The following is a 26,053-nucleotide window of genomic DNA, read 5'->3' on the forward strand; positions in this document are numbered from 1 at the left end:
GAGCAAGCTGCGTTTCACTACCAGGGGAGAAGCTATCAGAGATTCAGAGAAAGCTTCTGAATCACAGCTGGGGAGGCAGGCACTGCACAGGGCACTGGGTACAAACACTGCTGGCAAGTGCCAGGCATCTGCCAAACACCTAAGAAAAATTATGTACACCTGTACAGGAAAGTGTAAAGCCAACAGCATTCTCAAAACACTCAGCATTATGCGCCAAGTGTGTGAGGTTCATTCTGAGCCTTAGGAGTAAGCTATAAACCAAGCAAGCCCCCCATGGGAAAAAAAAGTTACTTTTGATTTTGAACAGCTTGTCAATTCAGTTTGCTGCTTGTGTGAGTACACAGGATGGAGTAGAGCACAGACACAAGTGAAAACTTAAGAATATCAAGATTTTATTTCAGCATCAGAGCAGACTTAAAGCCTGCATCTGACTTTACAGACACTCCTTGATTTACTTTCATCAAATTCTCAGCAATATTTTATGATTTAGCCTTCTTTTACCAAATACTAACACCTAATTTCCAGAAACATCCTTTGCAAAATGGATTTTACTAAACTGATTATTTAATATGTCAACTTTCTTCTTTTAATGATACTAAATATTTACTGCCTTCACATTTCATGGAAAGCCCAGACCATTCATGCCTGCCTCACTGACTGACATTCCCTTCCCAGCAGCTCATCACATCCTCAGGCACATCTGAATAGCCTTCTGTGTCCAGAGGGAGGGGATATTTAGCAGCAACAGATACTTTTGGAGCCATGTGTTTCAGAAATTTCCCACCAATTTGACAAATAAATTATAAAGTACCTCCCTAGTTTCAGCAAAGTACTTCTGATTTGCATTTCTGTGGATAAAAATAGTATTCAGGGGAAAAGTCCAAGACAGGCCCAGCTTCATTCAATTCCCTGTTTATTCCTAGTGTTATGAGTCACTAATAAAAAGCTTATGGGACAGCCAGCATCACTGACCTTTTATTAAAAATCCTTCTGGAAACAGAGGTGGTACCACAAGCATTTGAATCCTGATCCTCCGTGCTCACATCAATTCTAGACAGAAAAAATTCCAAACACCAGAGGCTGGACCAGGCTCACTCAATGCAGTGGTCTGGGAAGGTTTCCTGGGGTAGCTCTGGTGCCAGCTTTCCATTCTGCTGCTCAGCCCAGTTTCATGCTCAGCTTGTTCTCATCTGCACAGGCTGTTCATCTCATTTTTGACACTTTCATGACAGAAATTATAGCGATAAAAACACAAAAGCAGCAAGGAACCTACAGACACTAAGCCATAAATGTCTAGGCTTGTCCTTCTTGTGCTGTGAAATGAGAGAACAGAGGAATGAAGAGCCACCAATTTAAAACTGGACATGAAAACCACTGGAACTTTGTACCAACACAAGAGGTTAAGACTGAAGCAGGAGTTAAAAGAGGATGGAACACTGGTATCACCTGACAAGAACATTTATGTTTCAGTAAAATGAACAAGACTCTCCAGTGACTGCAAGTCCCTGATTTCCTTGCAGAGGACCATTATCTCAGCCTCAGGCCTGTTTTATCCTTCCCTGCAGGAAGATTCTTGCTGCTCCCCTTGAAGCAAAGGTCCCTGAGACTAAGCAGGACCAGGCTCAGTCCAAGCAGAGATCTGAAGCAGCTCAGCAGCTCCCATGCCCCAGAAGTGGCCCCCCTCTGTCCCAGAGCACTCATGTCAACCCTTGGTCCCCAGCTGGGATTACACACAATCCTCTGACTCAGAAAACCCTTCACTGCTGCTATTCCTGGGTTCTGTGAGTGCCCCCTGCTGAATACTTGCAGGCTCCCTTGGCTTCCCCTCGGGGGGCTGTGGGATGCTCCCAGGCTGCCGGGGCTGCGGGTGTCCCCAGGGCACTGCAGTGTCCCTGCTCACACATCCACTGCTCTGCATCCACCCATCATCCTCTGCACTCTCCAGCTGGGAACAGGAGGGAAACAAAGGCAGCAAGTGGGAAAAATGACTGAAACAATCACCCCAGACAAGGGACCCTCCATTTCTCTGGTTCCCAGCTCTATGAAGTAGCTGTGCATGTAGTGGCAAAATCTGGCTTCCCAAACCAAACCAAACCAAACCAAACCAAACCAAACCAAACCAAACCAAACCAAACCAAACCAAACCAAACCAAACCACAGCAGCAGCAAAAGCTGCATGTGTCCAGGAACTTTTTACTTGGTCATTTTCTCCAGTGGGACCCTAGGCAATTTTGACTTCTCCAGTTCCTGGAGAAGCTATCCTGCATCTCCCAGTCTGTGCCCAATCTACCTGCCAGTCCCTTGACCACTGTGTGTCAGTCCCTCCTTCTGCCACTGCTCACCTTTACCTGGGTTGTTCTCAAAAGAGTCACAGCTGACATTTATTGGGCCACTGCAGTGGCACAACCCCCAGGCATCACTACCCATCGTGGCTGTACAAGACAGAAACAGCTATTTAAAAAATATCTGGTCTATTCAAGCCAATGCTTTTCCACATGCAGATCCCTTCTGAAACTCAGATTTATCACCACAGCATAGCCTTGCTGCAGCTATTCTTTCACTGCCTTTTAAAACTGAAACCAGTAAAACTAATTTCATTAGATTTGCAAGGTATGTAAGGCACACTTTATTTTATCTTAATCTGCAATTTTCTGATTGTTCCCTCATCAAAAGAACAAAGCTACTACAGTGGCTGTTAGTTTAGAACACATTTGTCTTTATTAAAAAAAAAAAAAAAAAGGCCTAAAATAAGCTGAGACTATAACAAAATGTAGTGGATGCTGTCTCACCCTTTGAAAGGACTGAAGCATTTTTGTCAGCTGCCTGAATTCATGAAAAAAGCTCAAAGGTAGCTGTAGGAGGTTGTGAATGGAAAGCTCTCCCTCTCCCCAGGGCTCACTGAATAGTTTAAAAACTGATCTTAAAACAGTAGAGGAATGCTTTTCTATACTTTAAAAAAGTATCCTCATCACTACCCTCTTTTTTGTATGAAAAAAAAAATAAAATCAAGAAACAGCTCTGAAATGCTTGCTATCTGTTCTGTAGCTAGACAGGACTGATGGCCCAGCTCATTGCAGGGCAGTTGGACAGGATGATCTTTAAAGGTCCCTTTCAACCTAAACTATTATAGGATTCCATGTTCTGCATTTCTGTTAAAGCAGCGTGTCCCTCTTTCTGGAGATAAAAATGTACTTCAGAAAAAGAATGCAGAGAAAATGAAGTCAAGTCACCTGTGTTTTTGGCTTCATTGCCCAAAACCAAACTGTTCCACTTACATCCAAATCAGACAAGAGAGAAAATTTGAAACTAACCCAGAATTAGGTCCTTGGCATTCAGACTGTGAACAGAGGCAGAGCTGGATTGTTTGCAAAGAAAAACTTTGAGGCTAGCAACACCAGACAACTTTGGTGGATACACAGTGCACATCAGGGCAGCCTGTTTGGGCGTTCCTGAATTTTGGTGACCCAAGTCTAGCTAAAACTGTAGCATGATGTTGTACATTCCACCCTAAGGAAAGTCAGATCGATTTCAACCCATAAATGTCATTTTGTTTTGGGGCTCATGGCTTTCCAGGGACTTGGCAAGAGACAGCAGTTACACAGTGTAACATCCTCAGAGGTGTTGCTCTAGCAAGGTGAGACCCTTTAGAAAAGTGACATGAGCATTACCAAGGTCTAAAGGCAATGAGATGCCTTTACAAAGGTTACAAAGCCTTTCAAAGGTTTTATGTTTTGGGCCTTCTGCACTAGCCCTGACCTCTTCCTCCAACCAACTGAGCCAGATCACAAGGCAGTACTTCCATAAGAAAGGAAATGTAACAACAATTAGCTATTACGCTCACATCAGGAACTTTTGGCTTTTAACAACTCTGTTTCTGGAGGATTCCAGCTTGCTCTTTGTAGGTGGTGCACAGATAACTGTGATTTCCTTGAGCTGCAGGCACAGCCAGGTCACAGCTCTGTGTGGCAGATTCCTCTGAGCCAGACCTCAGCAGCATGGAAAACACTGGCCTTTCACTCTGCTGTGGATTTAGAGTATCCCAGCAAGTAATCTCTGAACCAATGAGCCCTGTCTGCTCAAGTCCTGGGGCACATGGTGTTAGAAATCCAGCCAAAAAAAGCTGAGTTTCCCCATAGGGAAGGAACATACCCAGTCTTGAGACAACCACCAAGTCCTTCAGGAATCTCAGTTGTTTAGCATTTTTCTCATTCTCCTTGTTAAAATACTGCTTTAAAAATATCTGGTGTGTCTGGAAGCTAGAAGCATAATCTTAATCTTTCCCTCCATCATTAATTCATTCAATTATGTCTTCCCCTGGTTCTCAATAAACGTTTTGCCCTGGTACCTCAATGTCAATTGTGCTATTAGTACAGCAGCTGGGAACCAGGGCCCCTCAGCAGCATTAACTCCATGTCTGAGTGCAGGGAAAGGAAAAAAGGCAGGCCCTGCTGCAGGGTTATAACCAGAGTCAACAGCAGGTGGGAAGACAGAGGAAAGAGATAATAAAAATAAAGACATGCATAATTCTTCTCCAATCAGAAACAGCAATCACAGCTCACCACCTGCTCTTAATGCTCTTTTTCAGTGGACCAAGTCATCAGAGCAGTTTGCAGATAAACACAATTAGTTGTTTAGTTTAGGCATCCGTAGAGATTACAGGGCTGTAGAGATTACTGTGCAAAGAGAGCAGAACACACACATGTGGACACAGCAGTCATGCAGTGGATGCTAAATGTTTTAAGGGGGTTGCAGAAAGGAATTAGAATATATAAGAGATGGGAAAAATGGAGAAAATTAATCAAAGAAGAATAGAGGGATGAATGTCGGGCAAGCTACAGGGGTTTATCTCTTCCCATTCCAGGAAAAGCCATTCAATGGAAATGATTAAATCATCTCTCTAATCAGAAAAGGAAAAAACCCACTGACATGCAGATATGCCTTTTGTGCAGCAGGAGAAAAACCAAAAGGTCTTTTCTCATCTCCAGTTTTAATGACAAATACAAATTACATAAATTATTTAGCACCTGAACATTTATGCTGTAAGAAGCATGAGCACAATCCCAACAGATAAATTGAAATCCTATGAGAGAATCAAGTGGAGCTGGCCAGGTGTCCCTGCGCACAAAGCCATGGCCCTCCCTTGTATATCCTCTGCTTGAGAGCAAACCTGCCTCCTCCTTTTAAGCCATCGAGTTTTTATTTCCATTTTTCCTGTTTAGGAGAGGGACCCATGTTGCTAAGGTAGCTTTTTTAAGAGATCAAAACATAGAAAGATGCTTTTTTGAACTCAATAGGTTTTCCAGAAACATTCCTTTTACTTTCACTGGAAAACAACCGCCACATCAACCTTGATTTGTTCATTCACAAACATATTGCTAAGCTATTATTCATATGCTGGGAAATATTTTGCTAGATGGCAAGTCTGTCAAACAGTAATAATTCTTCTTTGCAACAGCTAGGACACATGAAGCATAATCCCAAATAAAAAATGTTTGTAGGGTTTTCTGTCCTGCTCTTGTCAATCACAACATACCAGACTGGCTAGCACTTTGACTTGTTTTTGTTTTCCTTTGAATGTTTTCACTCTTTTAAGCCTGTTTTCACAGATACAGTTGACATTGTTTTGAGTTCACCTCCTTATATTTTACTTATGATTTTGCAGAAATGTCTCAAACATAACTGCAGGTTGCTTCTGGCATTCAAACCACTCCTCTGGATTGCAACAGATTCAGTGCATAATATTGCCTTGGCCATAATCTAACTTCTTAGTAGCATTTTTTCTTCAAATAACTGTGGATGTTTTTATGTCTTCCTTCTTCAAACCTATCACATCTGAGGTAACAGGGATGAGCTCAGGCCAGAGTGGGACATCATTCCATAGGTGGATGGGAGATACAAAGTGAAGGTCAGGACCAGGATTTATCTTGCCCTTTTCCACTCCTTGCTGTACCCTGCCCCATGCACTTTAATGAGAAGCTATCCCAGGGACTTCTGTGCCACACCCTCTCCATCTATCTCATCACTCAGCATTTGAACACAGTCCTACAGGACACAGATATGCTCCCACCATGAAGAGAAACATTTCCTCCCCTTGCTGCACACAGATCTGGCACACACATAGTCCCCAGCCATGCATGTGCTGCTGAGTGAGCTCAAAGACATGGCATTATTAAAGGGTGAGCAGCTTTTGTTTGAGCTCATCTAGAATTAATCAAGATGTAGGCACCACTTGTATACAAACCCCCTTTTCCTGAAGCCATCTGCCCAATGACATTAAGAATGGCAAGTGAGCTACTGATAAACCATCTGATTTGCATTTGTGGTTACAGCAGACAAGAAACTGTTGGGCTACAAGTGAGATCCAGAACTGCTTTTTCTCTCCAGTGTCAGCTCAAGTGAAAAACATACCAACAACATCCAGTGAGGAAGTACTGGAGATCTATGCAAGAAAAAAGAAACTAGACCTGAATGCTGAAGTAATTGAGATACACAAACGCTTTACAGAACACACTCCAGTCATCCATAAGTGCTTAAATTGTGTATGAGGGCAGAGCTTAAAAGGGAAGGGAGTGTGGGGGGGAAGAACAAATACAAATTGATTAATTTGTGATGGCATACACCAACAAAACCATGGAGTACCACCAGTGCAGCCCTGATTTCTGCCAGCCAGCACTCACAGGATTTTCTGCCCCAGCAGACTGCTGGCACTTCCCTCTCCCACCCAGGTCTCTGGAAAGGTGATGTGTAGCAGAATGCAATGCCTTCATGTGATGGGAAGCAAAGTGACTGCTGATATTTCATTTTAAGTGGCTCATCTAAATTCTATAAGATCCTGGTTCTAGAATCACCATATATAGCTGCCTTCATTGCAGATTTCAACTTTCCTGTTAGGGCAATATCAAACTGCACTGCCCTAATGAAAAGACAAGACCACTGAGATTGTTACCCAAATAAGCCTTTCTCTCTATAACATTTAAATGTTCTGTTTGTACAGGATAGGATGCACTCCTTTTCATGATTTCTTTTATCAAGTATCTATCATACAGTTATTTGGAAGTGTTTAATCCATATGGTAACTATGCATAAAAATTCAAATTGTGAGTAGTGCTGTGAGTTTAGTTCATGCTATGTGTCTTTTAACATTATATTTATATCCATGTCTGCACATCCTCCTTTATATAATATCACTAGTGCCTGGTGGAGACCAATCCGTTCATAGACATGCAGATATTCCACTCAGTAATATCTAATATTTTAACTTGTCTGCTCTGGTGTGTAACCATACAGGTACAAACTAGGATTTATGTTTTTTCACGCCTTTGCAGCTGTGCTTTGTCCCACATTACAGTAGTAGGTGACACAGCCTACAAGAGACAGTCATTAATTAAAGAAGATCACTCCCTGCCGCTTCAGGCACACACAACTTGTCTGCTTTTGTGCAGTCACTGGAACACTTGGAGCCCAGCCCTCCTCTCATTACATTTGAAGTTACAGCAACAGTGACTCTGTACCTGTCAATGGAATCACATCACCACGTGAGCAGAATCTGCCTTTAACCACATACACACAAACACCACTGCGATACATTTCTTTTAAATATGTAAAATATAGATGGTTTATACTTTAAAGCTAACTACAGCTGTCATCAGGCCACATTTGAGCTTCATTTCAGCACTGTAGCACCCATATTTGGCACAGACAGGACTTTTCAAATGTAAAAAAAACAAGCACACAGCAATCTTATACATGTTCAGGGTCACATTTCTAGGGCACTGTAATGTTTTGCTGCTTTACGGTCACAATAACTTAAGTTAGTCCAGCCTCAGGAAAATGTTAACATTGGATGAATGAACCCCTTGGGAGTTTTTATCTGTTTGCCCAAAATATGCTGCAGGTCGTGTGAGCCTGCATGGTTCCTCCTGCCTCAGAGAGGAAATATTTCCTGGGAATTTCTCAGGAGCAGAGCTGGCAGCTTGCTGCCATTGCAGAGACAGGCCATGAAGGGCGAGCAATGGGAGCACTGCGCTGGATTAATCCTCACCATTGTCAGCCCACTCCACACACTGATCACTGGCTTTGGTGGGGGCTTCCCACAAAGGTGGTCAGGCTTTTAAAGTGTGATTATGGGCTCAGGAGTGTTGAGATGAAGAACGAAGGGACCACCTTGCTTTGAGATGATTTATTGCTCAAGTAGCCAGATAAGATGTCAGTCTGAAGGTGTGAGATTTAGAGGAGCAACAAGTTGGCCATAGCTCAAGGTAGTCACGGGTTTCTTCTTCACACAGCAATACATAACATTTTATCCCAGTAGACAGTTGATGCAAAACTCGTTTTCACTCATTAACCCATCACCTTTGCTTAAGTTTGCTGCACTGTGTCTGTCTCTTAGCCACTAAGCTGACAGGTCACGTACTCATACACACACCTTTATTACAGGTTCTAGATCCCTACCTTACTCTATAGCTCACACTATTACAGCTCAAACCTCAAACTATTTTACTTAATATAATTTCTTACCTACTCTAGGCATATTCTTACTTATAACTATAGGAACATAAGTTTATAATTTCTCTACCCAATGTCTGTGTACCTTCATCATTACATTAACCCAAGCTCTTTCTAAGGCTGCAGATTGAACCCTTCAGCATCTGTGGAAGTTTCTATTTTTCCATTTCCCACACTGGAGATGCAGAGAGTTTGCATCAATGAGTGCCCCACTGCCTCAGCAGCATGAGCAGCTGCAGGAGCAGGGGCCATCCAGGCAGAGATGCTGCCATCACACTTTGGGAAATAACACTCTGAGATGCCTGGCGTGATCCATAAGGATGCCTTGATGTGCACAGCACCATCCAAAATGTTAGGGCAGCCCAGTGAGTGAGGAGGCAGCACAAAACCTCTGTAGCTGCACATGCAGGAGCCCTTTGGAGTGCACAGAGAGAGGCAGAGGAGAGTGTGGACACTCAGAACTGGCCACAGGATGAGCTGGAGGATGCACATGGGCATATCCAGGAGACTTTCTGAGCAGCACACAATTCAGAGCCCCCCTGTCTGGGAAGTTGCTCAGGACTAATCTCTCCCACCTAATAAAATAAAATAAGCAGTGTAGGATGGGATAAACCAGCTGTCCAGATAATTACAGTGGTAGGGGAGAGCACAAACAGCAAAAGAAATGAGTCAGAGGGTCCGATTCAGGGTCTGAGAAGAGTTTTAATTTCTTCTGTCCTGATTAAAAAAAAACCACATCATTATACTTGTGGGTTTATTGGTTGGTTAGTTGGTTGGTTGGTGTTTTTTGGTTTGTGGCATTTTCTAAGATACCTTTCTAGCTGAAGAATTTACAGCTCTGATGCTTCCTGTGGGCACTGAAATGACTCCACAATATGGTGAAACAATGAGGCTCCCAGCACAGGGAGAACAAGCAGATCTCAAGGCCAGGAAGAAGTCCCTTGGTATGCTTATGAGCACAAGAAGGTTATCCCAATGTCACTGATTAGTCAGATGCATTTTTGCCATTTCAGACACTAAGGGACATCAGACTCAGATACAAATCATCCAGTGTCAGAAAACTGCCAAAAAAACACAACCTTGGCAAATACTGAACTCTCTGTGCTATGTGCAAACTGGCAGACACTCCATGTTTCTGCCAACTCATATAATTTCTCTTTTAAAAATAAAAAAAAATAAATTTCTTGGCCTGACTTTTCCACCTTTTAAGACAAGAAATCTGCTAGATGCTATCTTTCTCTCAGAGATCTTGGTGGCATAGGGCAGACAGAGATAACCAGAAGTAGATGCATTTTTTTGCTGTTTTTCCTCCAGAACCTACTCCTTGTTCATATTCCCAAGGTACAGACTGCTCCAGAGTGTGGAGATTTGGGGCACAAGATCAGCCATGAGTTGAGATGTGCATCTCCTCAGAAAACTGAAGGTCTACACGATGAATGATTCACAGCTGTCCTCACCATCGCCTACTCTCTGTCTTCAGAGAAATGAAATCTTGCCTTGGCAAAAAAGAAAAGCAACTGCATTTCTACCTCCTCTCTCAATATTTTTAAACTTTTCTTTCATTCCTGTTGGAAATCAGATGTTTTAAGAATAGGCTTAAAAACAAGGTTAAAAAAAGAGCATGCAAATACATTTGCACATCATGAGCAATTGCTGAGGTACTTCCATGGCTTTTTTTTTTTCTTTATTCCTATATAACATACTGAAAAAAGTTTTTTAAATTAAAAGCAATGAAGTCTCACTGAGGTATTTAATGTTTTTTTCCATTAGGGGATAAAACCACAAATGAAAGAATTTTGTCAGTATCCAGAAAAATGCAGTATCTCTCTGGAAACTTTGGATACAGTAGCAGCTGGAACCATTGGAAGTTCCATGAGCGGAATTCAGCAGAGCCCCTCAGTTGCTCAGAGAAAACTGGCTGGTGCTCCCCATGCCATCAGCCTTTAAATGGAAGGAGACAAGCAGGAAAGAAAGGCTTAGAAAAGGAGCAAGTGGAAAAAAACATCTATATACTCCACCATTTTCTAATTTCTCCAACAGTCCTGACTGATTCTCAATCAGAAATAGGCTTCTAACTGAAGATAATTCTTCTAGCCCCCAAAAGACAAAAAACACCTGAATTGTGTCAGTCTGAAAACCAGAAACACCAAGGACTGCAACACCAGCAACAGCTTCACTCAGAAGAGGAAAAGTTACTCACACTCCAATGGAATTGTGTTTGCCCCGGGTGCCCTGCGGGTGAGAGATCACAGCTCTGCACATTGTGACTCCACAAAGTGGAGGGGCAAAGCTTCCTCACACATTTCAGCACCTTGAAGCTTTTAGGGCACTTCTTTTGCTGCACAATTGAATCAGTAAATGGGCTAAATGGGTAAAATTCCCTAGAGTGATGGTGGTTTTTTCACTTCTTGTAAATTATGCTTTAAATATCGCTACTTATTCAAGGACTCCCTTTAACCAAGGAGAAACTAAAATACATAACCAAACACTCATCCAAGAACATTTAAAGTGTCATAGGAAATGCTGTTACATTGCCATAATTAGTCATAATCATGAACTCCCACATTCATCATGTTTCTCAGTATGTTTCTATACTACCACAGCACCTCCAAGTCACCAACATGTACTAGGGCTCCAACTCTAAGCACTTTGTAAACACAAGCCACAGTGACTGTCCTTGCTCCCAGTTTGCAGTTCACTAATCACAAGCTCCTTTCTGGCAGGCTTTACCCCCTTGGCACAGCTCCTCAAGCCAGGCATTTCTGACTCTGACCCCAGAACAAGGTGTCATCACTTACTCAGACTCTCATCCTCACCGTCCACCTCGCCTTGGGGTAAGAGGGAATTCTGCAGCCTGAGGCAGGAGGTTCCTTGAAAATTCATTGGGCAAGTAGCTCACCATTTTCACTGCAAAAGGATTACTCTGCAGTTGCACCTGTGTTTGAGGGCGCTTCCAGCAGACGCTTGTCATAATTTCTGCATTTATTTCTATGGGAGATACACTTTAAGAAGGCACCCATTTTTAATACAAGTATTTAAATAAACAAAAAAATTATCTGGAGGCAAGTTTTACAGGCAGGAAATTAAATATTTTAACAGCACTGAAAACAGGACTTGAAATACAAATATTCTGCAATTTGTATCTTTTCCCTGTTACTGGAACCAGTAAAGCCTCAGAACCTCAGATGAAACCCACAATTGAATTTATGGCCTCTTTCTGGGTTTTCCTATACCCAGAAACTAGAGTTACATTATCAGAAGATGCTAAATTACTCAAGCCCTAAAATGCAAGTCTGTAAAGCCATTCATGGCTGACCACTCTGTAAATAATTTCACAAGTGCCTGTTTCTTATTTAGATTGTGTATGGTGTACATTTTAGCATTTGGCTGCATTATACAGATGAGAAGTAAAAGGAAATATGTGCTGGTAGACAGAACAAATCAAGCTCAGCTGAATTTGATGATTTGATCTGCCATTCATTTGCTGCAAAAGTAGATGATGCTATGTGTATTAGTTTTGCACAATAAAGTACTTACATTTATTTTCTTAGTTTACACTATCCCATTAGAATGATGAAAAAATAGGGGCCTGATGTGGCAAATAACTTCAATAAAAGCCTTTGATACTACAGCATAGCATGGTATGGCAAGATTTGCAGTGTCATTTATTTAATGGCCTAAGACATAACTCCTCCTTTTAAAAAGTTCTCCACCATAAGGGAGGAGACAACAAATCCACAACACAGTTTGTCTCAGTTCTGCTGAGATGTATTTCCTGCACCTCCTTCTTATCATCAGCATTTCTGCACACCCCTACCTGTGAGGGAAGCTGTTGTAGGATGTGAAGGCAGGCCATTGCTCATAAGGAGCCATCTACATAATTGCTAGGGTCAGATTAATTTACAGTATCACAGAGTCTCTGTGCTGCAAAGTTTCTTAACACCTCAGGAGTGTCCAGAGCTGCTCTGCACATGGGATAGACCTCACACACCTTCCCACCACAGCAAGGCTACAGCTTCACTCTCCAGTCACCTCAGCTGCCCTGCATCTCTGGGAAAGGCCATTCAGCTTTTCTCCTGGCTGCCTGTTCCTAACAGCAGGGACATTTAATGGTTCAGTGTTATTACCACAGGTGTTTGTTTTCAGTGTTTCTGCTGCCGTGATTCATAGACATGCACACACACACCACTCCTCTCAGAAGGGTAATGTCTTTGGTGGAGCACTCCCACAGAGCAGGGAGCTCCTCAGATCTCACCCACAGGCAATGAGCAGCTTCCCCCTCACAACACTATCTTACTGCTGGTGCAGGTAGCTTTGGCAGTCCAGCTGGTTAATTTTTCCTTCAGGTATAGCAGTATTGAAATTAAACTAAAGCAAGGAAAACCAGCAAAACGCAAAAAAATCCAAAAATAAAAAGAGCACCAAAGAATTCCAAAATACTGGACACCCACCAAAATAAAATAGGATCTTTTGTTTTAATTAAATGTTTTTTGTTTTTAAGTTGTGCTAGTATTTGGGGTGACCACGTCTATTCAAATAAGAGATGAATAGCAACCACGTTGCCTTCACTTGTCAAGGAATCTGTACTGAGAATGAAGCATTTGCTTTGTTTTCCATGGCATTCTGATGCTCCAATCACCAGAAATAAGACAGGAGCCCACGAGAGGTGGAGCTGGAATTTAAAGGCAATGCAGAGGAGAATTTCGACTGACCACATTACTCACTTTGCCAGTCCCTCAGACTAACAGGAACATTTCTAGAACATCCCCCAGAAAACAGTAGGATCACAACAGCTACCCCCAGCCACACAGGTGTGGTTTGGAGCAGTTTTCATCAGAATTACAATATTATATTTCAGCAGAATATTTTACGTAATATAATAGATGCAGAGAAGTTCTGTCCCTTCAAATGATCTCTCATTTTCATTCGCAGCCCTTCACTCTGCCAAATCCAGTTTTTGTGCAGTACACTGTTCAGTGGTGTGGACCATCAAGACAAATCTCTTGCTAATGTATAGGTTTGACATTTTCAGATTTATTCAGACATATTACCCATAAAAGGGCTCTAACACAATAAAGGACATAATCAGAGTTGTCTGTTCCCAGGATGTTTGGCACTTCATAACTCAGATGCATTTAACTCCTCAATAACTCTTGTACATTTGGATAATTTGCTGTGGTAATGCATAATCTTTCCTAGAGAATTCATACCTTAAGAAATTTAATAAATTCAATAGAAACCTGCATAGCTCACAGTTAGTAGCCATCATTCCATTTTGAAAGCCTATCCCAGAGTGTCAGCACCACATGATCTCATTGTCTTTCTGTGAGGAAGTGATGATCAGACAGCATTTTACTCCAGGTTTTCCAAACCAGAGGTGGAAGTGGTGGCTCATCCGATTCCCTCCCATTGTTTCCAGGCCACTCCAGGCCAGAGACAGCAGAGATGACTTTAGGCTGACAGCTGAAGGTAAAAGGCACATTCCAACTCTCCCCACACCAGCCAGAGAAGGAGGCCAGAGGCAGACAGAGAAAGAAATTAAATGCTGGCTCACCCCTACACACTAATCTGGGCCAAAACAGGAAGGGAAAGAAATACCTGTCAGGGCTACATCCTCTGTGAATACAGGACTTCAGTTTTCCACGTAATCTCCTCAGCACCACTCTCCAGGGGTGCAGTCCCCATCTCTGGAAGCGTTCCAGACTGTGTGGATGAAGACATGGGTTAGTGGTGGACATGGATGTGCTACCCCAACAGTGGGAACTGATGATCTTACAGGTCTTTTCCAACCTTAAGGATTCTGTAAGGATTCTATGAATTCCTGATCCAGCAGCAGGGCATCAGGGCAGTCTCTGTCTGTGCAGACAGATTTCACCTCCAAATGAGCCTCACCATGCAATGGGCATGGAGCACTACAGCGTGGGACACCCAGCTGCTTAACAGAGCTTCATATCCACTCCTTTAAACAGCAAAACCTGCTCCCTGCAGAGACATTCTGGAGTCTTTGAGCTGAGGGATATGCTATATGAAAAATTCAGTGGGTCAGGAACCCACAAAGGCCCAAAGTGCACCAAAGTCCCCACTAAATGTCTTCCTCTGCTTATCAAAATCCAGCTTGCTACTTCATAATTCAAGTTCCTGCCTGCTGTTAAAATAAATAAATAGCTAAAAGTAGAAACCCTCAGAACCACAGAGTCACAGCATGGCTTGGGTTGGCAGGGACCTTAAAAATCATCTTGTTCCCACTTCCCTGCTGTGGGCAGGGATGCAATTGTAGACCAGATTTCTCCAAGCCCATCCAACCCGGCCTTGAACACTTCCAGAGGTGGGGCATCCACATTTTCTTTTATCAGCCTGTCCCTGTGCTCACCATCCTCACAGTGAGGAGTTTTTTTCCCTGATATCTGATCTAGACCTACACTCTTTCAGTTTAAAACCATCCTCCCTTGTCCTGCAGTGGCATGCCCTTCTCAAAAGATCCTCTCCAGTTCTCTCAGAACCCATTAGGCACTGAAGGGGCTCTGAGGTCTCCCTGGAGCCTTCCCTTCTCCAGGCTGAGCAGTCCCAACTCTCTCAGCCTGTCCTCACAGGAGAGGGGCTCCAGCTCCCTTGAGCAGCTTCGTGGGCTGCTCTGGACTCACTCCACAGAACATCTGCTCACAGGTGCCAGCTGCTTCCAGCCAGAGCTGCAGCTGCCCAGCTGTGAAGCTCCTCAGCAGCTTTTGCCCTTGGAAGGATCACTGTGTCCCTGACATCCTGCACAGGAATGCTAAACTCCTCCTGAATTTCAGACAATCAGTCTAAAAGTTTCATTCTAAAAATAACATGATTCTGCAAAGAGAGCCAAAATTTCAGGTCTCATCAGTGCTTTAATTACACTGGGTTATTTGCCTTGTTTGCAGCTTTACCAGTATGAGATAATTATACTTACAGGAAAGCAACACTTACAGTTGGAAACACTATCAAGAACAGCATCTATAATATCAAAATCCACCTAGAGAGTGCTATTTTATTTAATTTCTCCTCTATTAAACACTTCTGCAAGAAAATTCCAGTGCAGATAGCATGGGACTTCTCTCTGAGAATTACCCAGGACAGTGGTGACCCTGTTCTTCCCATCAGTGACAGACTGGGGGGCAACCTGAGGCCCTCAGTGCTGGCCAAGGAACTGTGCAGAGAGAGCCCTTGGCTCCTGCCCCACCTCTCACAGAAAGAAAACTGCAGCAGGGGCTCACTGCTGTGAGGACCTAAATGCTGATGTGGAGAACTGGTGAAAAAACTCAATATTATCCTTGCAGAACCATACAAATATTATAAACTCCACACTCTCCTAGCAAAGCCAGTGGGAAAAGCACCTGGATATCCAAAAACAGGGCTAAAAGAGTTCTTTATGTCTAAGACAATTCACACCTTTTCAAAAAATACAGGGCTAGACAAACTAGTCTATTGTAGACTTATTTCATGAACCACTTGTTCATTTATTATGACGTAGATATAAAAGAGTCTTCCTTAGAAAAGAACTTCCTTTATGGTGTTTTTGATAAATTATTAACCTTCTGAAGAGCTCTGGAAGCATTCATTGATCACTAAGCTCTTTTTTTTGTATTTCCTCAAGTATTCACCTCTTTTCTTACTGTGATTTTTATTTTGAAGATGTAAGTGATGATGTTTTTAGGGTCAGCAGGCACACCAATAACTCATTTATAAGTATACTTCACTCATTCTTCTACATCTTAGCACAGAAAGGTATGGGCTTTTGTTTTCTTTAGGTGTTAAAGATTACATGTGTAAACAGCAACAAATCTCGAAGTAGAAGTCACTGAGCATGGTGTAATTATATATGTAGACAGCATCAAGGCTAACAGTAGAAATCACTGAGCACGAGGCCATCTGCTGCAATGAATTTTCACAGCATCAGAGGAGGTAAAATGTTGCTTTGTCATAAATTTGCATGAATTTTCTTACAGCAAAACCTTATGTTTCTGTCCAGCATCTCCTTACAGGAGAAGAATCCCTATTCATCTCACATGCCAGTCAAATGATATTTCTCAAAGGAAGCTGAATACTCAGAGTCTGCTACAAGATCTCGTGCAATACAACAAAATAAGGTAAGAAATGCAGAATAAGACTACATCAATGGGAAGATAGCTAAGAAGAATATAATTAAGCAGTCTAGAATTTAGCAAGAGTACTCAAATTAGCACATTACTATCAGGGTTTAAATCATAGCTTGATTAACACCATCAGAGAATACCACAAAAGCTGTAATAACTACCCCGTGCTGGGGTCTCAGGTTTTGGTGCCTTCCAGAAGAAACAGCCCTAGCCCCAGTGTGACACCACTGTGCCAGGGGGGCTTTTGCTGCTTCCCCCAAACCATGGGTTCAGTCCAGGCACCAGCTCCTCCAGGCTGAGCCACGAGCTCCATCCCCCTCCAGCCTTCCCCAAAGCCTCGTTTTTCACTGCAAGCCTGCAACCAGGATGTGCCAGTTCTCTGCAAGAAGGCTCATTTTGCTGCTGGGTGTCACACAGCACACTAAAACAACTGTGTCGTTCAGGGAGAGCTAATGGGTGTCAATTACTGTGACAGAGAACACAAGATTGACCTAATATGTGCATTAATACAGGACCTGTTCATTAATAAAACAGGTAGCTTAGATTCATTGCTCCTGCAGCATATTCCAATCTCAAATATAATTTCATTCCACAGTTTTAAGTGCAATAGCTAAAGACATTCAAAAATCAAATCTGAAAAACTTATTTTTGATTCTATAGCAACAGGCTGTTCTCTTCATAGTAAACATCTCACAAGAAAATTACTTACCTCATTTTTTTCTTGAGACTTCAGTGCAGAGAACTGCTTTCTGACTTGAATTTTGCATGACAAGTTTCACAAGTAATTGAATTTATAAGGCCAAACAAACAACTCCTGAAAACAGTGATTTAAAGTTTAAACACCGGCCTTATGAAATAGATGATGTGGTTGGATTAGTTCTCCAGAAGTTTTAAGACAGAATGCATTGAGTTTAAAATGTCTTAAAGAGTGACATCTGGACAAATATCTGCATTTCTGGAAGGTGATACAGTTGGCTTGTTCTCACTGGCTCAAACACATTAAGAATTTAGTTTCCTATTACCCAAAACTGTCATTTTTAATTTGCAGCAAAATACCCCAATAATTGCAACTAATTAGCAGCAGTGAGAGTCTCAGCAGGTGCAAGCCTTACTCAGTGCTTGTCTCCAGCTTCCCATCACATCCTTTTCCCCAGAGGGGAGCTCCCCACAGTGCCCAGGAGGAGCAGAGCTCTGGGCCCAGTCCCTACATGCTGGTGGCAACAGCATCTGCTCAACATATCAAAATTACAAATCAAAATCACAATCCAGGTAACTCTGTTGTGAAAAATATCCAAGATTCAATAACACACTCGTGCTTGATACTCTCTGAGTTTCCTATTCCAGCTCTGGAGACATGACCAGCAATCCTCTGAGATGCCAGATGCTGTGGAGCAGCACTCAAGTTCCTTCCCCTCAGAACTACTCTGTATTTCCTAATTCCTAATTCAAGAGGCTTTTCTCTTCCAGGTCCAAGAGTAGAGAAGTTTCCCCACTATTTACAGCAAAATGCCACATGGAAAATGCTGCAAGTTTATTTGCTACTACTCAGTTGTTGTATGAGATATGACATTTAAACACCTTTTTCTTCAATGGGAAGCACAAAGTACAAAGCAAAGTACAATTGCTTGACTGGCATAAAAGGAATTTCCTGGGAAGGAGGAATTTCTCCTGAGCTTCCAATGCTGTACCCAGGAGGAGGAAATGTGAGCAATCCCCTGAGCCAGGCAGGACCCTTAAATGACAGCATCATTTAAGACTCCAGTGCCATGGGGCACAGCTGCCCCTGTGGTGGGCTGGATATTAACTGCTCTTCCTCCCTAAAAAGTGAAGAGTCCTTAATACAAAGCAAGTGGGGATTGTATGACTCAGGGGAAGCAAGTTTGATTCTGGCATTTACTTCTTAGAGGCAGCTAATGAAAAAAGAAAAAAAGATGCTAGAGAACTTTGAGAAGACATCCAGAAGGCCGGTTTACAAATCCCTGTTTTCAGCCTGGGAATCACCCTGCCCAATAACACACAATGAAACAGAGCCCAGCAATGGGGAGCACGTAACACTCTGAGCTTGGCTGGTAGACTGCCTCAACACAATCTGCATTTCATCTGTGCCTCGGTCAGCAAGCACATGGAAAATGGGTGCAACAAAATGCAAGCTGCAGATTTACACCAGGTCAGCTGCACCTTGCAGCAGCTGAGCCCCGAGAGCATTTGAGGAGCAGCATCCTGCACATCCGTGTCCTGCATTCCCTGCACATCCGTGTCCTGCATCCCCTGCACATCTGTGTCCTGCATCCCCTGCACATCTGTGTCCTGCATCCCCTGCACATCTGTGTCCTTCATTCCCTGCACATCTGTGTCCTGCATCCCCTGCACATCCGTGTCCTGCATTCCCTGCACATCCGTGTCCTTCATTCCCTGCACATCCGTGTCCTGCATCCCCTGCACATCCGTGTCCTTCATTCCCTGCACATCCGTGTCCTGCATCCCCTGCACATCTGTGTCCTGCATTCCCTGCACATCTGTGTCCTTCATTCCCTGCACATCCGTGTCCTTCATTCCCTGCACGTCTGTATCCTGCATTCCCTGCACATCCGTGTCCTGCATTCCCTGCACGTCTGTATCCTGCATTCCCTGCACATCCGTGTCCTGCATTCCCTGCACATCTGTGTCCTTCATTCCCTGCACATCCGTGTCCTGCATTCCCTGCACGTCTGTATCCTGCATTCCCTGCACGTCTGTATCCTGCATTCCCTGCACATCCATGTCCTGCATTCCCTGCACGTCTGTATCCTGCATTCCCTGCACATCCGTGTCCTGCATTCCCTGCACATCTGTGTCCTGCATCCCCTGCACATCCGTGTCCTGCATTCCCTGCACATCTGTGTCCTGCATCCCCTGCACATCCGTGTCCTGCATTCCCTGCACATCCGTGTCCTTCATTCCCTGCACGTCTGTATCCTGCATTCCCTGCACATCTGTGTCCTGCATCCCCTGCACATCCGTGTCCTTCATTCCCTGCACATCTGTGTCCTTCATTCCCTGCACATCCGTGTCCTTCATTCCCTGCACGTCTGTATCCTGCATTCCCTGCACATCTGTGTCCTGCATCCCCTGCACATCCGTGTCCTTCATTCCCTGCACATCCATGTCCTTAATTCCCTGCACATCCGTGTCCTTCATCCCCTGCACTCTGCCCACCGTGGTGTCTGCAGCAGTCACAGTAAGAGCAGGTATCCATTGGGTTTCATACACACTACATTCATAAACTGGGCTTTTGGCAAAGCAAGCAAGTCTGAGAATCAATGTAAAAACCTCAGCTGAGCTCAGTAATCGATAAAGTGGAAATCTCAGCCTTTTGCTCCTGAGATGATGTTTAGTTGATTTTTAAAAAGTATTCTTGTTAATAAGTGTGTTTAATTGTTAAACAAGCATTTCAGCTACTGCACTTTGCAAGCTCTATGCATTGGTTTTGTGGACTTGCATTCATGTTTATCTGGGTAAATAAAGCTGAAATTTAGTCAGGATCACAAGACAGGTTCTGATGAACAATCATCATTCTTATCAAATGTAAATTGCACAGAGAGTGGTTGACTCAAGAAACGCATTGTAACTAATTACTATGATCACTGTTATTTTAAAATTAATTTTGACAAGATCCATTATTGGTAAGCACCATTAATTTGTTCTATTCTCCTGACTGTTTTTAAGGGACACTGAAATTACATATGTCATAAAAATTGTTCATTTTAAAGTATTATTAAAACTTAATACAATGACAGTAAAATTATCCATACTATAGAATGAGTTCATTGTTATTAAAAACTGGTAAATTGCTAAATAAATAACAGGCTCAGTGAAAAGGAAAGCAAATTTGTACTGCATAGGAGCTGATCTACTTGTTACTTCCCCTAGAAAACTGAAATGAGGGATACAATATATTAAAGTTACATATTTTTGCAGGTACATAGAAGCTCATATTGAAATTTTCTATTTTGTGTTAATATTTTCTCCAGAAGTTCCTTAAACAGACAATGATCTTGTGATGAGGCCATAACAGCCTATCTGGGGGGATATCTGGACTATTTTCATGTATCTTCCTTAGAATAAACCACACTGGGAATTCTCCTGGTTGCAGATGATGAATCAGAGCTGGATTATTTGCCTGCCCCTGGGAATGCTGGCTGTGCATTCTCATTTGTACATGCACAGAGTGCAAATGAACACATTTGCACCACGCCTTTGTTCCCATATAAACCTCAGGATCAGGCACAGCTCAGCCACCTCCCTAAACTAAGGAAAGGCAATTGCCTGTTGACAAAGCATTCAGAGGTGAACAATTCTACCAAATACAAGCAATGCTCAGGGAATACTTCTCACAGCGTTCAAGGCATCAGAATATTCAAGAGCTACTGTAGAACTTCATCCAGGTATCTGTAAGGGACATTATTTAAAGGATAAGCAAGGGTCCTGTGTCAGAAAATGTGCATTATTCACATAAACTAACACTAAACTAGGAGGGGTGGGATGTTTTGGGTTTGTGTGGTCAGGTTTTGGTAGCAGGAGGAGACCATAGATTCGGCTTCTCTGAAAAGCTGCCAGAAGCTTCTTCCCCCATGTCCAGCAGACCCAACTCCAGCCTGCTCCAACAGACCAAGGCTGTGCCCATCAGCATCACTAGAGAGGAGGAGGTGGGGAAAATGGGAATGATGCAGAGTCCGTGAGGAAGGGAGGGGTTGTGGGGGCAGGTGTTGTAACATTTGGTTTTATTTCTCCTTACCCTGGTCTGATTTGATTGGTAATAAACTAATGTCTCCAAGTTGAGTGTTTGCACATGACAGCAACTGCTAAATGATTTCCCTGTCCTTACCTCAACCCACAAGCCTTTTGTTATATTTTCTCTCCCCTGTGCATGAGGAAAGAAATGACAGAGCAGCTTTGGTGGGCTCCTGACCCCAGCCAGAGCCAATCACTCTGATCCCAATACAAAAACTATAATGGTATCGGATCTTTGCTGGTAAGAAAGGAGAAAAACAGGTTTTATGGAAATATATCAACTATATATCAATATAATATATATAAATATCAATACAAAGCAGTACATGCCCAAGCTCATAACATCAGTCTCTCAATAGTTGTTTAGTTTTTTGGCAATTGTCCCTTTTATTTGCATTTAACCAGGTCTTCCACAAGGCTGCCACATCAATACAGGATTTAGGTCCCTCTAAAGAATTCCTTTGCCTTCACAAACAAGATGCTGCACTAATAGATTTTCCCACCTTTCATTTTATTTTTAATAACCTGTGGAGAGGAGCCTTGGGTATACTCCAGGAAGCACTGGGGCTATTTATTCCACTAGATAAACTGATTCCTAATGATCCAGCATGAAATAAACTACAGGAACACTCACACTTCTCCAGACACTGACACATTACCTTCTTTCTTTCTCCACAGAGCTGTAAGGCTCCTCTAGAGCTACTATGACTGTGAAGATGAGTGAGTTGATTTTACATGAGGATGCTACAGGCAGACTTGGTTGCTATAACCTGTTAGGATGAAGTTACTGATGCTACCACATCTATGCATAGCATCTATTTCAGTAAATAATCTCAAATTGCAGTGAGGAAAGCCTTTTATGCAGAATTACCATGTCCCTCATTGTTCCTTGCAGAGTGGAGATCCCACCTACACTGGCAGCACCAGACAGGCTGCTCTTACCTGGGGTCTGAAGCTTAATTTTGCACAGTCACCACCTAAATACATCAGAAACATCAAAAGGAAACTCAGCAGCAAATAAAGGAACAATAGAGATTGAGGATATCTAATGAGCCCTAACCTCTGAGCTTTGAGGTCTAGATGGGAGTGGAAATGCCAGAAGTTTTAAGGAAAAACAAAAAGTACAAATTCCTGTGCTAATATTATCCCTCAAAAATGGAGTAATGAGGACAAATTGAAAGTGAACACTTTCTATATTTCTCTGAGGAAGTCCTAAGAGATTTTATAAAACTTGTTTTCAGACAAAATAAAAACATTTTCAGCTCTCAAAGAATATCTGATTAACACATTTCAGCAGTTCTATTTTCCAGATGAACACAATAAGCAAAGACAAGAAAAAAATCAGGTTAATTAAATATGAAACAGTTATTGCTGAGCAATCTGAAATGAAAATAATTTGTCTAGTAAACAAGATGCACCACAACTAAACAAAATGCTAATAAGTTATAGGCCATGTCAATATATCCCTCGTTATCAAACAAAAAAACCCTCAAACTTAATAGTTATTTCAAAGTTATTGTACCACTTCAAAGATATCATCAGCTCTTCAGCTAATATTTTTTGCTGTGCATAGGTATATGCCTCAGCATCACTTTAACTTGACAGAATTTCCCCAAAATGTAGTTTTCTTACAAGCAAAGCAAAACACTTTTGTAGCAGACTAGAAAAAAAAGACATAAACAATAAAAACCAGTATTTGATAAACAGCTAACTTTATTCCCCAAGTTCTTTTTGCAGAATGAGATGGAAAGAGATTCCTCAGCACACCACAGAAAGTGACACATTTTAAACGAAGAAAAGATAAAGCATTTCAAGAATTTATGACCTCACAAAACGTGGCTTACTGTTTTATTTTTCACCTAAAAATGGCATTCCTATGATCAGGATGTATTCATTGTAGTGCTGGATGCAGTTGCTTATATTCATTGCATTTCTCAATGTATTACAATGCTGGGAGGAGAAAGGAGGAATGAAATACAATTTAAAATAGACAGTAGACATTCCAAGCTGTTTTTTTTTTTCTTTTATTAATGTACTAATTTATATTAATATCAAGAAGAGGAAACTCCTCACCAAGGAATTTAATAAGAAGGTAATGATCTGAAAAATAATAGAGTGAAATACATACAGATTCTGTACTGTACTTTCTGATGGTTGGGGTGCCACCAGTCGTGGAGCAAAAACCATTCAAAACACTGCAACCCCAGATTATCAGGGATTTTCATTATTTCAGTCAGATCGATCTCAGGTGAGCCATGGCTGCCAGAACATCCACATGAAGCAGAAAGAGTCAGCACTGTGGCACAGCACAGCTACTAAGGCAAAAGCAAAAGGTGTCCCCAGTGTGATGAGGGCAGGACCCTGCCTGTGGCTGCAGGAAAACTGAAGTTACCTGCTCATATTCTAAACCACACTGGCAGCTCCTTTTACTGTGCATGGGGAGCAAGTATGCCCCAAAGACTGGCAGGCCACTTACACGTTATCTGAACAAAGAAAAGGGAAGGATGGAAAGGGGATACCAATAAAATTCAGGTCCCATAACCATTGCAAAGACTTTCTCTTATACATCCTTCATACTGGAATCTGTTTCTTTCAATTTTCCACACACAGATTTTAATTATGGAGCAAAAGTGCAAGGACTATCTGAACAAAACAAATCCTGGCAGAAGAGTACACAGAGAATGGCACACAATTATTCCACAGACATTTAAGGAGGGAAAACCTTTAACATGATCTGTGGAGAATGAAACCCTTGAGTTACATAAATGAACTGGAATCAGCAGTCTCTTACTCCTCAGTCTCGAGTTTACCATGTTGGGAGTCTGATGCTCAGTCTGAAATCTAATGGTTGGAGCCAGCATGGGACAAAGGCAGGGCTGTGCTCCATTCCCCAGCCCCTGGGTGCTCCCAGGCTCATCTTTCCCATGCCCAGCTGGTCCTGCAGCTACGCAGATTTGCTGGTTATCCACAACTGGAAATGTAGATTTGGCACAGACCTGGTTTTCCACACGTGCTGTAGAAGGAAGAACCCTGCCCCATTCTTCCATGTGCCTGTGTTCATTTCCTCATTTCCATTTTTTGGCCCAAGCTGACCTCATTTCGTTGTTGTTGGGCAGTCCGAGCCTGGCTCAGCACATTGACAAGTGCATGGATTTAAACATGTACCTCCAGCCTGGTGGAATTCCCTCCACACAAACCTGATAACCAGTCGCTGAAACCAACTCCCAAACAGACACCAAATTCTCTTAACGCTGTTTGCAAATACAGGGCTTCCTGCCTCAAAGGCAGAATGCCTCCAATTCTCCAAGAAACCATACAAACAGAGAGAGTGGGCCCTTCTTAGCCTTATAAACTGGTTGCTAAATGTACATTTTACCCTGGTGGTATTAATCCTATCCATCTGCAAGCTTTTGTAATGCTGCTGCTACCAATTCAGAGCAACTTTCATGGGAAATTAACATATTTTTCACAATAGCTTGAACAAATTTGAGCTAGCATTTGAAGTGGATATTATGAATGCATCAGTTCTACTAGGGTTCAAGGCTTATATCCTTTTATAGTTTAACCTTAGATAAGAGAATGAACTTCATACAAGGATATGCCAGTATTTATTATACACTATTTTTTAAGAGGTTTAAATAATTTATCAAGGCTTCTTCCCTAAAGAGGTATGTAATTTCATTTTCAAACTGGTCATCACAAAGAATCCAAACACACATTTTCACAGACATTAACAAAGCATTCTGCAACATGGAAATATCCTGCAGGAGGATCTATAAATGTTTATCTTCTGTAAGTATGGGAAAATAAAGGATTTTGGTGCTGGAGGCATGGACATATTCTTAGGCATATAAACATTTTTGTGCTGAAAAGATTAGGGCTTAAATGGAAACAGCAACAGATGAACTGCACTGATACATATTGGATGTGATTATTTCCCTTCTTAAAAACATAACTCCAACTAAAAATCAGTTCCAATGTAGATTAATTATAATCTGATTTTTAATAGAGAAATGAATACCAGAGTGGATAAAACTTCATACTTAGAGCTCAACTCCTCCGTTCCTAGCCCTGGCAGCACACAGGGCCAGGCAGCACTTCAGTGCCCAGCACTGGCACACCAGATAAATATAGCCATCAGTGGGAGAAGTCCTAGCAAGTTTTACCACTCTGTCATGAAGATGACTTCTATTATGGGTTTTTAGCTGTGTTTTTTATTGCTCTAGCAGTTATAAAATATTGGCTTATACGGGCTTATGTCCACAACATTCAGAGAAGTTATTTTGGAGCCCTGGTTGTACAAAATTGGTTTAGGGACTGAGGGGTGAAGCATATTTTATAAATCAGTATAACTTTGTTGTGGAAGCTGCATTACCCCTAATTAGGGGACAACTTTATATTGCAAAGCAATCCAAAGTGATAGCACAAAAAGAACAGTTATCTTGGAGATGACAATAAAAATAGATTTAGAACAGTTACAAATACAATGCCTTTCATTGATAACAAATACCATGGACCTCAAAAATGAGAGGTTAGCTTATATTGTCCTCAGGGAATATTTAAGCCAAGCACATGTGATCCACACAGCCCAAAAGTTTCAAAATGAGCAGGGAAGGCCCAGGATCAAATGTTTGCGCACCGACAACAGGACTCCACTGACAGCT

The 26,053-nt window shown here is 42.2% G+C and overlaps 1 protein-coding gene across 2 annotated transcripts in view; it reads right to left on the reverse strand.

The window, feature by feature from the left end:
- The window catches only part of HTR2C (5-hydroxytryptamine receptor 2C), a 216,570-nt gene that overhangs the window by 163,026 nt on the left and 27,491 nt on the right, over positions 1-26,053 (reverse strand). The gene's annotated exons all lie outside the window — the stretch shown is intronic.

The sequence above is a fragment of the Pseudopodoces humilis genome, chromosome 15, assembly GCF_049639895.1.
Source record: "Pseudopodoces humilis isolate 2021_Gansu_Grassland_sample_001 chromosome 15, ASM4963989v1, whole genome shotgun sequence".
NCBI lineage: Eukaryota > Metazoa > Chordata > Aves > Passeriformes > Paridae > Pseudopodoces > Pseudopodoces humilis.